The 11,071-nt window shown below is 39.1% G+C and overlaps 1 pseudogene; it reads left to right on the top strand.

Annotated features, from left to right (window-relative positions):
* The first annotated feature begins 4,457 nt into the window (after positions 1–4,457).
* On the top strand, positions 4,458–4,605 carry LOC145265821 (U2 spliceosomal RNA; annotated as a pseudogene).
* The last annotated feature ends 6,466 nt before the right edge of the window (positions 4,606–11,071 follow it).

Raw genomic sequence — 11,071 nt, 5'->3', positions numbered from 1 at the left:
AAAAGGACAATATAGTAATCGATAGTAATGGAAGTTCGGTAAATTTGTTAACTTAACTGGAACGGCTCATCACAAACTTGTTCACGTTGGACTTGAAGACAATCATATTATAGACAACTGGAAAGCAGGAAAACGGAAGACAATTCCACAGGCGTGCAGTTCTAAGAAAGAAGCTTTGATCCTGGAATCTATGTTTAGGTTTAGGCACAGATAAAGAGTCGGGAAAATTATTGATAGTGTTTTCAGCTAGTCTAGTGTTTCTTGTGAAAGTTTGGCGAGGGGGGGACCATAGATTGAAGCTCAGTCGAACACTTTCCATGAAAATAACGATAAAGCAGAGACAAACTCGCAACATCTCTTCTGTGAGATAGAGGTTGCAGCGAAGAGAAGATGACATCTCCCACCAGGCCACGAAGTGTATTTTGAACCCTATCAAGGCAGGGCAAGTCTTTTCTAGCAGCTCCTGCTCATATGTGGCAACAGTATTCCATCCTTGGACGTATCTGGCTCTTGTATAAATAGAGAATTGCATCAGCAGTGAGATATCTACTGGATCGATAGAAGGATCCGACCATTTTTCCAGCGGCCTTGGCAACAGATTTGATGTACGTATTCCATTTAAGATCAGGAGTAAAGGTCAAGCCCAGAAGCCTGTCAAAACTTGAGGCCTCCCCAAGACGAGAGCCATTCATTTTAATTGATGCCAGATTGGAATCAGAACGTTGATGATGTAAAGATAGAAGCTTGGTTTTAGATGCATTAAAAGTAACCAGCCACTCCTTTCCCCGTTTTACAACGTGATTAAGATCAGAGGAGAGAGAATCAGAGAGAACTTGTTAGCGGCAGAAGCCGCATAACACGTATGTAAAAAAAAACCACGCCGGTTCACGGCAGGACGTCATCGCGGAATAAAAGAAGAGAAAGAAAAAAAAACAGAAAGGAAAAAAGACACAATGTAGTAAGAATACCAGCAAGCTGTGTCCGCATGAGATGGACGTGCGACCACGTGATGGTCTGAGAGACTTTTAAAGCACGTCTTCCACAAAGCAAAGTTTTGTCAACTACATGGCGAACTCAGAGGCTTTTAAAGCAATGTGTTGTTTGGAAAGTACCGTTAATAAATGCCTTTTATTTCAACTGTAAAAAAATGAGTCAAATATCTTTTCTTATTGTTCCTTTTCGACTGTCTCTGTATACAATGTCGGGTTGGAGAGTGTTTACGATAACATTTCAAACGGAAAGTCAATCCCCCTCCCTAGAACTTACCCTGTAGAACACAATAATGCGTGACTACTTCTCGTATGACAGGGTAGTATATATTAGTTTTTTTTACTGGAATCCTTTGGAGATTAGTAATTTGTATCTTTATTTGTTTATTTGCGGACTGTTAACGTCACCTTCATATTTGTTCTTGTTTCACCACGTTTCGACCTCTGGCCTTAATTACTGAGGGTACAGTTAAGAGACGCAGCATCACTATCCGTTCCCGGTTACCCACCTGAAGAAGACCAGAGGAGTATGTGGTCGAAACGTGGTGAAATACCAACAATGAAAATGAGGATAACAGTCCGCAAATGAATAAATATAACATGGCAGGTTTCAAGTCAAACGTAAACAAATTCTTGTAAAGTCGTTAATGTAAATAACAAACTCCTCCAAAATTCTGCTATTACTGATCATCGGGGTGTTGTTTCACCGCGTACCTTGCACCCATTAACGGCTATCTTCAATTGATCGTTGCTAAGATAAGTGATGGTCCCTTGCTAAAAATACACACGCACAGACAGACAGACACACACACACACACACACACACACACACATATATATATATATATATATATATATATATATAAAGCGATGTATACACATTATATACAAGATGCGATAAATAGATAGTTTAACTAGATAGATAGATCTAATACAAAGATAGAAACGCATGTACGTTCTCAAATTGAAAATAGAGATAAAGTAGCAGTGTGCAAGACGGAGGGGGATTGAGATAAATGGAGAAAGCGAGATAGAAGAGATAATGTGTGTGTATATGCGTCTGTTGGAAGGGTAGTGTGATTATGTGATGTTGTGGGATAGTGATATGATAGGTTGTTGAGAGGCTAAGTCCGTTGCGTGTCTTCGTCTACCTAATTCAAAGCCGTCGACGAAGCCAGGTCGGCTAAGAGGACTGCATGTGCTGCGGGATGCGACCGCTAAACATGGAATTTCGTTTTCCGTGACTAGCCACCAAAAGGAAAAGGCGAGGATGGGTCGAACATCGATCTAAATATGTCGACGATGGGCTCTGCGACCGAATGTCACTCAATGTCGGACAATCTTTGCTCCAAAGAAGGGATCAAGCTTATGAGAGGTTCGCTTGGGTTGGAAGCGGGTGGAGGCTCGTATAGAAGACGTGCGGCTTTCTTTTCTCCTTGTGTCATGCTGATTTCAAATCGATGCTGGCGTTCGGGAAATCGAATCAGTTGCGGCGAGGTTGGAGTGTGTAGGCGGATTGAACATGCTTTTGGGCCAAATGGATAATCTGTTTTTGGTCTGTTGCCTTCAGATGGCCAAGACAGACGCTATGAACTCGCTCGACTTTAACTAAAACACCGTTCAGCGTCCTCACCATTCATCGCCTTTTTAACTATTACTATGAAATGATATGCTTTTAAAGTCAGGTATAAATATTATATGCCTTGGGTATTATGAATTACTGACAGGTTATAGCATTTCGGGTCAGCTGTAATGCCACACACACACATACACACACACATATATATATATATATATATATACATATATATATATATGTGTGTGTGTGTGTATATATTCTCATATAAATTCGTTTTTCAAGTGTGTGTATTGATATTCATACTAAAATACTTTTCTCTAATTATTTAAAAAGAAAGTACAATTTTGTTATGTATGGGGCGTGGGATTACAAACATCTGCAAAAAATCTAGCTAATTTACATATTCTTTTAAACATTAATTTTAATTAATTCCCTTTTAGTTTCTCATGTTTTCTTATGGGTTGATCATCTTTAGTTAACTACTATGTGTAATTATATTAATGCATATATTCTACATGATTTATACTTGCATAATATTCGCTTAAAAAGTTTATAGTAAACACAAAATTGTTTCCATATATATTTATTCATACGTATATATTTTTTGTTTAAGAAATTTTGCCTAGCAAACTCCTCCTAGAGTTTTTGGTTTACAGACATGAGACTTCATGTATAAGGTATTTCAATCCATGCAAAGCTTTATATTTGGGCTTTAGCCCTGAGAAAATCGGTGCAAAAGTGTGAAAATTAAAAAAAAATGAAATTTGCTAGGTGAAGGTCGAACGCCGGCATTACAAATGCATAACGTAGTAGCTAATGGTTCATGTTTTAATTTTTAGCCTTGCAATAAATATGTTTTCACAGCACAGTCATTGACGGCAGAGGCAAAATAAATCGTGAACTGAACGTCTTGGTTTCGATTCTCGGTGGTGGCGCATGAGTTTTTAAGTCGCGTGCAAGCGACTATATAAGTCACTCCGTCAGTCGGGCTGTCTGTAACATTTTGTGCTTGGCCTTTTTGGTGAAGATCAAAAGTCTATTGCTAATAGATGCTGATCTTAGTTTTCTAAGCTTTTCTTAGCCTTTTGCCCAATATCAAAGCGTAGTATTTGTTCTGGCAGATACTGCAAGCTAAGAACATATGTGGGAGCGACCCCACATATAAGGCCTTAATAAATGTAGGGGAAACCCTTCATACCAATTGTCATTATCCAGCTCCCCTACTCCCCGGGAAGTTGGTCCCCGTTTTCCCTTCCCTCCTCACATTAAAAATCGGCGTTGTGCCTTATTTGCTCGGTGGGGGAGCAAATGAATACCGATTTTCTTGGCCTTTTGGCAAAGATTAATGTATAGTATCTGTTCCGGTAGATACTGCAAGCAAAGGCCTTATGTAGGGAGAGCCCACATATAAGACTTTGGTCAATGTAGAGGCAACTGTGCTATCTGTTCCGGCAGATACTGCTAGCAAAGATCATATGTGCGGGCCACCCACCATATAAGACCTTGGTAGGGGAAACCCTTCATACCCATTGTCATTATCCAGCTCCCCTACTCCCCTGAGAGCTGGTCTCCTATTTCTACTTCACTCCTCACATTAAAAATCGGCCTTCTGCCTAATTTGCTCGGTGGGGGAGCAAATAAATACCCTTTTCTTGGCCTTTTGGCAAAGATAAAAATGTAGTATCTGTTCCGGCAGATACTGCAAGCAAATACCATATGTGAGGGTAATCCCCCATATAAGACCTTGGTCAATGTAGGGGAAACCTTCATACCAATTGTCACTTTCCAGCTCCTCTACACCCCGGGGAGCTGGTCCCCGATTTTCATTTCATTCCTCACATTAAAAATCGACCTTGTGCCTAATTTGCTCGGTTGGGGAGCAAATAAATACCCTTTTCTTGGCCTTTTGGCCAAGATCAAAGTGTAGTATCTGTTCTGGCAGATACTGCACTTAAGATAATTTGTACCAGTCAATGGAGGGGAAACCCTCTATACTGGGACAATTATTATTTTTGGTAACCAGAGTGCCCCCTTTTTGCCTACTTTTAGGGGAGCTGGTTTTTACCTCACATTAAAAACGGCCTTGTGCCTAATTTGCTCAGTGGGGGAGCAAATAAATACCATCTGTTCTGGCAGATACTGCAAGCAAAGACCATATGTGGGGGCAACTCCACATATAAGACCTTGGTCAATGTAGGGGCAACCCTTCATACCAATTGTCACTATCCAGCTCCCCTACTCCCCGGGGAGTTGGTCCCCATTTCCCCTTCACTCCTCACATTAAAAATCGGCCTTGTGCCTTATTTGCTCAGTGGGGGAGCAAATAAATACCATCTGTTCTGGCAGATACACCAGATAAAGACCAGATGTGAGGGTAACCCCACATATAAGACCTTGGTCAATGTAGGGACAACCCTTCATACCAATTGTCATTATCCAGCTCCCCTGCTCCCCGGGGAGGTTGGTACCAATTTTCCCTTCATTCCTCACATTAAAATTCGGCCTCGTGCCTAAATTGCTCGGTGGAGGAGCAAATAAATACCGTTTTATTGGCTCTTTGGCCAAGATCAAAGTGTAGTATCTGTTCCGACAGATACTGCAAGCTATGACTAGCTATGACTAGCAAAGACCAGATGTGGGGGCAACCCCACATGCCTGACCTTTAACCAGCTCCCATTTCCCACCTCTCGGGAGCTGGTCCCCTTTTTCCCTTCCCCCTCCCTTCACTCCTCACATTAAAAAGTGGCCTTGTGCCTAATTTGCTCGGTGGGGGAGCAAATAAATACCATCTGTTCCGGCAGACACTGCAAGCAAAGACAATATGTGGGGGCAACCCCACATATAAGACTTTGGTCAATGTAGGGGACAATCCTTCATACCAATTGTCACTATCCAGCTCCCATACTCCCCGGGGAGTTGGTCCACATTTCCCCTTCACTCCTCACATTAAGAATCGACCGTGTGCCTAATTTGCATGGTGGGAGAGCAAATATACCGTTTTCTTGGCCTTTTGGCCAACATCTAAGTGTAGTATCAGTTCCGGCAGATACTACAAGCAAAGACCATATGTTGGGGCAACCTACATATAAGACCTTTGTCAATGTAGGGTCAGCCCTTCATACCAGTTGTCACTATCCAGCTACCCTACTCCCCGGGTGGGTGTTCCCATTTCCCCTTCACTCCTCACATTAAAAATCGGCCTTGTACCTCATTTTGTCGGTGCGGGAGGAAATAAATACCCTTTTTTTTGCCTTTTGGCCAACATCAGTGTAGTACCTGTTCCGGTAGATACTGCAAGCAAATACCATATGTAGGTGATTATTTTACATTAAGTTAATACAGAACAGTGATCCCCCACTTAATATCACAAAGTTACAAACATAAGTACAGCATGTAGTAAGAACAGCTACTACACTTTGATCTTGACAAAAAGGCCAGGAAAAGGGCATTTATTTGTCCCCCCAACGAGCGAATAAGGCACAAGGCCGATTTTTAAGGTGAGGAGTGAAGTTGAAATGCACACCAGGCAACCCCACATATAAGACTTTGGTCAATGAAGGGGCAACCCTTCATACAAATTGTCACTATCCAGCTCCCCTACTCCCCGGGGATGTTGGTACCCATTTCCCCTTCACTCCTCACATTAAAAATCGGCCTTGTGCCTAATTTGCACGGTGGGGGCGCAAATAAATACCAACCCCACATATAATACCTTGGTCAATGTAGGGGCAACCCTTCATAGCAATTGTCACTTTCCAGCTCTCCTACTCCATTTCCCCTTGGCTCCTCACATGCACAATCGGCTCTGTGCCTTATTTGTTCTGTGGGAGAGCAAATACATACCATTTTCTTGGCTTTTTGGCCAAGATATAAGTGTAGTATCTGTTCAAGCAAAGACATTATGTGGGGGCAACCAACATTTAAGACCTTGGTCAATGTAGAGGCAACCCTTTATACCAAGTGTGACTATCAAGCTCCCCTACTCCCCGGGGACCTGGTGTGCATTTCAACTTCACTCCTCACCTTAAAAATCGGCCTTGTGCCTTATTCGCTCGTTGGGGGGACAAATAAATGCCCTTTTCCTGGCCTTTTTGTCAAGATCAAAGTGTAGTAGCTGTTCTTACTACATGCTGTACTTATGTTTGTAACTTTGTGATATAAAGTGGGGGATCACTGTTCTGTATTAACTTAATGTAAAATAATCACCTACTTTACAACCAGTCAGTCTCAAAGCCATTCAAGTCATTCTCCAGGTCATTCAAGGTGTTTTTGAAGAATTTTAGTTATTTTTTAAGCATTCAAGTCATTCTTAAAGTCATTCAATTCATCCTTAAGTTCATTAAAGCCATTCTAAGTCATTTACTTTTTATTTATTTAAGTCATTTCAGCCCATTTTTCGGTCATTTTAGTTTATCATTAAGAATTTCATGTTAATCCTACATTCACGCATTCATTCATTACACGAGAGCACGCGACTAATGGCTATCGGACTTTTTTTAATACTTTTAAATCATCAATATATATTGCATCAAATCTATCTATCTGTCTATCTATCTATCCATGTATAAAAGTGAAAATGTTTATATGTCTGTTCTCTATGGTAGTTAATGAAGACTATTATAAAGAAAGCTATTACTTTACATATTCACACGTTTTAATGTATACATATTCACATAACTTTGTGAACAATACATAGGGCCCGAGCAAAGCCGGGCGGAACTGCTAGCACACACACACACACACGCACACACACACACACACACACACACACACATATATATATATATATATATATATATATATATATATATATATATATATATACATATATAGGGGTGTTTATGCTTAACTAGCAACTAGCGGGGGAAGGCACCCGTCCTTCTGCGATCGTAAAATACGTTTACATATATTTTAATCCATGCAGAGATCGTATATATATATATATACTAGCAGAAGTACCCGTCGTTGACTGCGTTCAAAAACATCCTACAGAAAATGGTCTGTGATTAATGAAAGTATGATAGGTTATGAAAAGGAAGGGGTTGTAAAGAGATAAGTTTTGGTATTCAAAAATTTTACCCTGAGAAAAATATGATGAAAGTAAAGATAATTTTTGCGAAAATATATTTTTATATCAACTTTGTTTACATTCGTAGCCAAGAGGGACTAACAAAATGATGTTTACTTACAAAGAGAAAATGTTATATATATATATATATATATATATATATATATATATATATATATATATATATATATACAAGAAATAAATGTTACCATATTCAATAAAAGTTACTTTTATGGTAGAAAATTTCATTGGTTTGTATTTTTAAGTAGTTTGTAATTTTTTTTTTAATTCACGAACCGGTTTAAAAAAAATCAAAATGGCAGCGACTTTGAAATGGAGAGCTCCGTTTTCAATTTGAAGGAGGGGAACTTGAGCATTATGTGTTTACAATTTAAGAGAGTTCATCAACGTAAGGAATATTTTAATGTTTTCTGTTAGTTTTTCTTTAACGAATATTCGATTATGGCATGTGTAGTTTATATAAAAATCAATTTAAGTAGTTATCGCCTCAAATTCTGTTTTAATTTCGGTTTGCTGAAATTATTTCAAGTAAAGAGCATTAAAAACTATTTCAAAACAAAAAACAACATGAATTGAATTTTATTGACTATGGTAACATTTATTTATTGTATATTAATTTTTCGGGTAGTCGTTTGTTGGCTAAACACTCTTACTAAAGTATATCAACGAAATATCGAAAAACAAACCAACAAAAACAGTTTAGAAAAATAATGAAGCTTTACTTACTTTAATAAAATAATCCGAAACAGCAAAATGGGATATTAAAAAAGTAAACATGTAATTACTTTAGTTTTTTAAAGCAAAGAATCGATATGAATATGAATAAGAATAAAATGGCGCTCTTTTCAAGCAGAACAGCTTCGTTTCAGTTTTCCAGTGTTGAACGGTGTAGTATTGCGCCGTCTGATTCAGGGTTGTACTATTGTAATGTAAACAACACGCAGATAGGGTTGTAATCAACTGAATTCCTTCTATTACACTGACAAAAAAGCTTAACAGATATATAAATAAAAATAAAAAGGTTATGTAAATATTTTTAAAAAGACACGTAATCACGTGAGCAGGATTTTTTCTTCTTTTGATACGATAAAAAGTGACGTTTTTATTTTTTTTATTATTTATCTGTTTTCGAAAGAGTGTCACGTGCAAGTGGAGAAGGAAAAAACAGAGTTATGCCAAATTTGTGTTGAGAATTTTCTAAAGTTCCGACTTTTTTATTACTTTAATTTTAATAAGAACGTGAATTTATTCGACACAATATGATTCAACTCAAAAAAATAAATAAAACCTAACGTGAATTAAGATAAAAGTTAAGGTGTTATTGTGGACCCTTACCCCTTTTAAAAAACCTTGTTAAACTTTGTGACATATTTTCATTCTATGGAGGTCAGGCGCGAACGAACACCCAATAATTTTATTAGACCATATTTCTTCAAATGGAAACATAATTATCAAAGTATACTTACGCAAATAGATATGAAAAGTCTTTGTTAAAGTTTGTGCCAAATTTCCATGGAGTACAGGCGCGAACGCAGAACCCACAATTTTATTATATTATCCCTATTTAAGTTAAAACATACTTATCAAATTATTATTATGTACGTCTATATCAAAAACCCTTGTAAACGTTTCTTTTTTTTTTTCATTTTTTATTTCCATACTTTGGGGGACAGGCGCGAACGCAAACCCCACAATTTTATGAACCACCCTTCTTCAAGATCAAACATACCCATTCCTGATCCTGGATTCATCTTCTATCATTATAGGCATAGACCAATTCATACCATCTAAAAAATTCCAACAAAAACCTAACAGCCAGCCATGGTTCTCCCCAGAATGTGCTGCTGCTATCGCGCACAGAAATCACTTTTTCCATAACTACCAACGTAATAGATGCACTGAGACTAAAGCTGCTTTCAGGACTGCCAGCAACCACTGTAAAAGAGTAATAAAAAATGCAAGAGAGCTATATGCCCAGTCTGTTAAATCCAAGGTAGCTGATCAGCGGCTTGGTTCCCACCAGTTTTGGCAAATAACAAATAGGATCTTGAACAGAAGTGTGCGTTCTATCCCAACCATTATCAATGGATCAGAGGTTATCTCGTCAGCATCAGACAAGGCCAAACTATTTGCAAAGAATTTGCAGCTAATTCTGCCCTATGCGACGAAGGCCATCAACTCCCCATATTTCCTCCTATAACACAGAACAAGCTAGGTAACATACAAATATCCGTGCATGAGGTCGCCAAGCTAATCAAGAACCTAGATTCCAGTAAAGCAACTGGCCCTGATGGCATCCCAATTATAGTGTTAAAAAAGCTTCAACCAGAACTTGCTCCCATACTTACGAAACTATTTAAGCGCTGCCTTAAGGAGAAGTGCTTTCCGACCCCCTGGAAGACCTCCTCAGTTTGCCCTGTATTTAAGAATTCAGGTGATAAGTCATCTCCCTCTCAATACAGACCAATAAGTCTTCTCTGTGTTATGAGTAAGTTACTGGAATCAATATTAAATAGAGAAATAGTAAACCACCTCAGCAGGAATAACCTTCTTAGTGACACACAATATGGTTTCCGCTCTGCAAGATCTACCGCAGATGTGCTGACGGTTATATCCCACAGGATTAGTGAATCTCTTGACAAAGGCTTCCTTTCTAGGGCAATTGCTCTCGACATATCAAAGGCCTTTGACAAAGTATGGCATAAGGGTCTACTTCACAAGATTTCCAGCTACGGTATAACTGGAAATGTTTTCTCAATCATTAAATCATTTCTCTCTGATAGGCTCATAAGAGTAGTGGTAGATGGACAAAAATCGGAGGCCTGCAATATAAATGCTGGAGTCCCTCAGGGGTCAATCCTGGGCCCAACTCTCTTCCTGATCTACATCAATGACCTCCCTAAACACATACTTAAATCATTCGTTGACATCTATGCTGATGACACGACCATCTACGGCAACACATCAAAGGCTGTAAATGACGAATTTCTCTCGGATTCTCTCTCCTCTAATCTCGAGCGCGTGGTTCAGTGGGGAAAGATGTGGCTAGTTACCTTTAATGCATCCAAAACCAAACTACTATCCTTACATCATCAACGCTCTGATCCCCAGCTGGCATCAATTGTGATGGATGGCTCTCGTCTGGGTGAGGCCCCGTGTTTTGACAAGCTTCTGGGTTTGACCTTTACTCCTGATCTGAAATGGAACACGTACATCAAGTCTGTTGCCAAGGTCGCAGGAAAGATGGTGGGATCCTTCTACCGCTCCAGAAGTCATCTCACTACTGATGCAATTCTCTATCTATATAAAAGCCAAGTACGGCCAAGGATGGAATACTGTTGCCATATCTGGGCAGGAGCTGCCAAAAACAGCCTATCATGCCTTGACAGAGTACAAAATAGACTTCGTGGTTTA

Source organism: Euprymna scolopes, chromosome 40, assembly GCF_053919585.1.
Source record: "Euprymna scolopes isolate OS-2025 chromosome 40, ASM5391958v1, whole genome shotgun sequence".
Lineage (NCBI taxonomy): Eukaryota > Metazoa > Mollusca > Cephalopoda > Sepiida > Sepiolidae > Euprymna > Euprymna scolopes.
This window is presented reverse-complemented; position numbering and strand designations above follow the sequence as displayed.